Source organism: Gobio gobio, assembly GCF_949357685.1.
Source record: "Gobio gobio genome assembly, chromosome: 1".
Taxonomy (NCBI): Eukaryota; Metazoa; Chordata; class Actinopteri; order Cypriniformes; family Gobionidae; genus Gobio; species Gobio gobio.
Window position 1 is genome coordinate 74,219,867 of NC_137097.1, and position 5,293 is coordinate 74,225,159.

The following is a 5,293-nucleotide window of genomic DNA, read 5'->3' on the forward strand; positions in this document are numbered from 1 at the left end:
TATTCACAAATGAAAAAAAAACTAGATAAAAAATTATATATAAAAAAACAATTTAAATATTTTAAAAATAACTAAAATAAAATAAATATTTATTCCCACATAAAAAATAATGAAATAATGTAACTAAAATAAAATAAATATTTATTCCAAAATTAAAACAAATAAAATAAAATAATAAAACAAAAAATAACATATTTATTCCCCAATAAAAAATATATAACTAAAATAAAATAAATATATGTTCCCAAAAATAATAATTTAAATAAAATAGTAAAATAAACAATTAAATATATATTCCAAAAGAAAAGAAAATAATAAAATAATGTCACTAAAATAAAATAAATATATATTCCAAAAGAAAAAAAAGATATAACTAAAATAAAATAAATATATTCCCAAATAAAAATGTAATCAAATAATTAAATATATATTCCAAAATAAAAATAAAATTATTTAACTAAAATAAAGTAAATATACATTCCAAAAGAAAAGAAAAATAATAGAAATATATAAAATTAAATAAATATATATTCCAAAATAAAAATAAAATAATTTAACTAAAATAAACATTTATTCCAAAATAAAAAATTAAAATAAGAAAAATATATAACTAAAATAAAATAAATATATATTCCCAAATAAAAATTTAATTAAATAATAAAATTAAAATTAAATATATATTCCAAAATAAAAATTAAATAATTTAACTAATATAAAATAAATATTTCTTCCAAAATAAAAATAAAATAAAAATAATAAAAATATATAAAATAAAATAAATATATATTCCCAAATAAAAACTAAATTAAATAATAAAATATGTTTTAATATATTTTCCAAAAGAAATTAATTTAACTGATATAAAATAAATATTTATTCCGAAATAAAAAATAACATAAAAACAATAATAATATATAACTAAAATAGATATATATTCCCAAATAAAAAATAAATTAAATGATAAAATATTTTAATATATATATTCCAAAATAAAAATAAAATAATTCAACTAAAATAAAATAAATATATATTCTAAAATAAAAATAATAAAAATATATAAAATAAAATAAATACATATTCCCAAATATTAAACAATAAAATATAAAATAAACATATATATTCCCATATAAAAATAAAATGAAAAATTATTTAACTAAAATAAAATAAATATATATATATTCCAAAATAAAACAATGTAACAAAAAATATATATATATTCACAAATAAAAACTAAAATCAAATAATAAAATCAAAAATAATATATATTCACAAACTAAAAATAAAAATAATGAAATCAAATATTTATAAATGACAAAATACACGAGTTTATATAGCCTAGGTTAAATCTTAATGCACTTGTTTACTCAGGAAACTTTTAAGTTTTAGTCATTAAAACTTCAATGAACAGGTTCAGTTCAACACAAAGTTCTCACAGCTCATCTTAAGAGGTAAATAAATCCTAAAAGACGACATCACGATCATTAAAAGCGAGTTTTCAGCTGATTAATAGTGCTGGTCATGTCACAGTCCTGCATAAGAGGATGAACAGAGTGCAAACACACACACTGATTTACAACCAGTACGCACCTCACGTCAGAGTTAAAATCTTTTAAACACAAACTGACTGTGTGTGTGTGTGTGTGTGTGTGTGTGTCCTTCATACCTGATAATCCTGGCGTCCAGTGGCTGTTCGGATGCTCTCCGGTCTGATCCGCACACTCTTTTCCCCGAGCTATAGTCGAAGGACATCTCGATGACAACGCCCCTCCCTCTCTCTCTCTCTCTCTCTCTCTCTCTCTCTCTCTCTCTCTCTCTCTCTCTCTCTCTCTCTCTCTCTCTCTCTCTCTCTCTCTCACACACACACACACACACACACACACACACGCTGGCACACACACGCACGCACACTTGTCATCAGTTTGTTATTAGTGAGTGGTTATCAAAGAAACATAAGAAAAGCAATAATGCTATAAACACTTTGGTTACACATCCTAATAATAATAATAATAATAATAATAACAGGTAATGTGGCTTAATTTCGCGTGACGTGACCTTGTTTCTAAATGCATCATGTGCTACTGAGTCACCTGCACCTGCCATCTGCGTTTTCTGCTGCTTTGTTTTTTCCAAAAATCCGTCTCGGTACATTAGATGAGGTGAATCCGGGGTGAACTAGGATAATCTGGGACCTCGGGTGAATTGGGACACCTAAGCTTCTTGTTCCGTTACAAGCACGTCCATGTCAACATGAACGCATTATATGCGGGTTTCTCGTCATTGGTTGATCTAAACTTTATGTAAAGTGCATAAAATGGACCATAATGCACAGACAAATTAAATGGACACACACAATCCAGCCATTCAATCTGCTTGACTGATATATTTGATTGAATATGACATTATAAGCCATTTGCAGTGAACAGATGCTATAATCACGGTCTTAACATTAGCGATGATCATTTCTCTCAGCAGGCACTGGAGGCTTGTTTTGCTGGTTATTCCTTCTCTAATCTTCCTTCTGGAATAATCCCACCTCCGTGCGCCGCTTTAAGACGTTTTTGGCCCCAAATGAAAACACTGTGCCCTAGTTACAGAGCTGTAGAGGATTCAGTCTGAAACACACAGAGCCTCGTGGCTTCTTTGAACGGGGGTTATCGTCGTAAGTCGCATGTATGTTTGCACTCATGTCATGTAGTCGAGGCCTGTCAGACTGATTCATAACGATACAGACAGTTTCGTAAGCAGGGGCCGCAGGTCTCTCGTCGCTCGTTCGCGCTGGAGTGTTTTATTTTGGGGCTGAGGAGGACAGCAGACAGAAGCTATTAGCCTTTGGTCATCTGAGCTGGAATAATAATCCTTTGTGTCAAAGCTATTCATGGATGAGCTGTTGTTGTGTTCGTAGAGAGGTCATCCACATTACGACGAGAGGACCGCCGCTAATTGCACTGCATTCGTTCCACCATTCAGAGCTGGTTTCACTTGTACGGGACCAAATGATCAGCCACGCTTAGTTACTGTTGCTACGTCCGACAAGCCATGGCGATCACACGCCACGCACCAAGAGTAAATAATACACTAACAACGCGTCAAGAGACGAGACGTTGTTCTTTTTTTTAAGAAATTCAAACTGTTTTGTGGTTCTTTAATGCATCCTGAAAGATCGCTGTAGTTCAAGCGGCACGTGAACCGATCATCTCTTCCTCTTTACTACTAGTTATAGCACAAAATAAAAATGAATGAACATCAGAAGGTGTTGTTTCGACAATGGCAAGTCGTCAATACACACCATTATTCAAGTTAAAGTCCACCGAAAAAGTCTCTCCTGTCATAATGGCGGATTCGGCGCTATGATTGGTCAGATCGCCTGTCAATCAAACTCCAGACGAAGGGTGAATTGGATGCAGTTTTCACATCTTGAGACCATCACATTTTGCCTAAAACACCTCAGATAGCCTAGATACACGTATGGCACACAATTTGACATTTCAATATCAAGCACATATCAATTTTGGAGGGTAATACCATGGTATTCTTTGAAGTGTCTTACTGTACTCTGTAAATAAATCGTAATTTATAATTATGGATATTTTTCTTACACAAATGCAATGCGCTCCGTCTCTCCAACCCCTTTGCTCCAGTAGCTATGCCTTGGTCGCACTAGCTCCACCTCAGTCTTCAGGCTCTCTGGCTTCACCTTGGATACTTGTTGTCGCTTGGCTGACCCTATATCTTCTCCATCTGCACCCTGGACGCCTCGGTCCTCAGTCGCACCGGCTCCACCTCAGTCTTCAGGCTCTCTGGCTTCACCTTGGATACTTGTTGTCGCTTGGCTGACCCTATATCTTCTCCATCTGCACCCTGGACGCCTCGGTCCTCAGTCGCACCGGCTCCACCTCAGTCTTCAGGCCCTCTGGCTTCACCTTGGATACTTGTTGTCGCTTGGCCGACCCTATATGTTCTCCATCTGCACCCTGGACGCCTTGGTCCTCAGTCGCACCGGCTCCACCTCAATCTTCAGGCCCTCTGGCTTCACCTTGGATACTTGTTGTCGCTTGGCCGACCCTATATGTTCTCCATCTGCACCCTGGACGCCTTGGTCCTCAGTCGCACCGGCTCCACCTCAGTCTTCAGGCCCTCTGGCTTCACCTTGGATACTCGTTGCCGCTTGGCCGAACCCTATATGTTCTCCATCTGCACCCTGGACGCCTTGGTCCTCAGTCGCACCGGCTCCACCTCAGTCTTCAGGCCCTCTGGCTTCACCTTAGATACTCGTTGTTGCTTGGCCCGACCCTATATGTTCTCCATCTGCACCCTGGACGCCTTGGTCCTCAGTCGCACCGGCTCCACCTCAGTCTTCAGGCTCTCTGGCTTCACCTTGGATACTCGTTGTCGCTTGGCCGACCCTATATGTTCTCCATCTGCACCCTGGACGCCTTGGTCCTCAGTCGCACCGGCTCCACCTCAGTCTTCAGGCTCTCTGGCTTCACCTTGGATACTTGTTGTCGCTTGGCCGACCCTATATGTTCTCCATCTGCTCCCTGGATGCCTTGGTCCTCAGTCGCACCGGCTCCACCTCAGGCTTCAGGCCCTCTGGCTTCACCTTAGATACTCGTTGTTGCTTGGCCGACCCTATATGTTCTCCATCTGCACCCTGGACGCCTTGGTCCTCAGTCGCACCGGCTCCACCTCAGTCTTCAGGCCCTCTGGCTTCACCTTAGATACTCGTTGTTGCTTGGCCCGACCCTATATGTTCTCCATCTGCACCCAGGACGCCTTGGTCCTCAGTCGCACCGGCTCCACCTCAGTCTTCAGGCTCTCTGGCTTCACCTTGGATACTTGTTGTCGCTTGGCCGACCCTATATGTTCTCCATCTGCTCCCTGGATGCCTTGGTCCTCAGTCGCACCGGCTCCACCTCAGGCTTCAGGCCCTCTGGCTTCACCTTAGATACTCGTTGTTGCTTGGCCGACCCTATATGTTCTCCATCTGCACCCTGGACGCCTTTGTCCTCAGTCGCACCGGCTCCACCTCAGTCTTCAGGCTCTCTGGCTTCACCTTGGATACTTGTTGTCGCTTGGCCGACCCTATATGTTCTCCATCTGCACCCAGGACGCCTTGGTCCTCAGTCGCACCGGCTCCACCTCAGTCTTCAGGCTCTCTGGCTTCACCTTGGATACTTGTTGTCGCTTGGCCGACCCTATATGTTCTCCATCTGCACCCTGGACGCCTTGGTCCTCAGTCGCACCGGCTCCACCTCAGTCTTCAGGCTCTCTGGCTTCACCTTGGATACTTGTT

At 39.1% G+C, this 5,293-nt stretch overlaps 1 protein-coding gene across 26 annotated transcripts in view; it reads right to left on the minus strand.

Annotated features, from left to right (window-relative positions):
• The window catches only part of rtbdn (retbindin), a 20,805-nt gene extending 18,595 nt beyond the window's left edge, over positions 1–2,210 (minus strand). For 10 of the 26 annotated variants that reach the window (XR_013816344.1, XR_013816351.1, XR_013816352.1 and 7 more), the window contains exon 1: positions 1,664–1,752. The gene's annotated coding sequence lies outside the window, so the exon portion shown is untranslated. Of the gene's footprint in view, positions 1–1,663 lie in introns of all 26 variants that reach the window. The other 16 variants (XR_013816345.1, XR_013816347.1, XR_013816350.1 and 13 more) reach the window with 7 other exon arrangements.
• Positions 2,211–5,293: the final 3,083 nt, after the last annotated feature.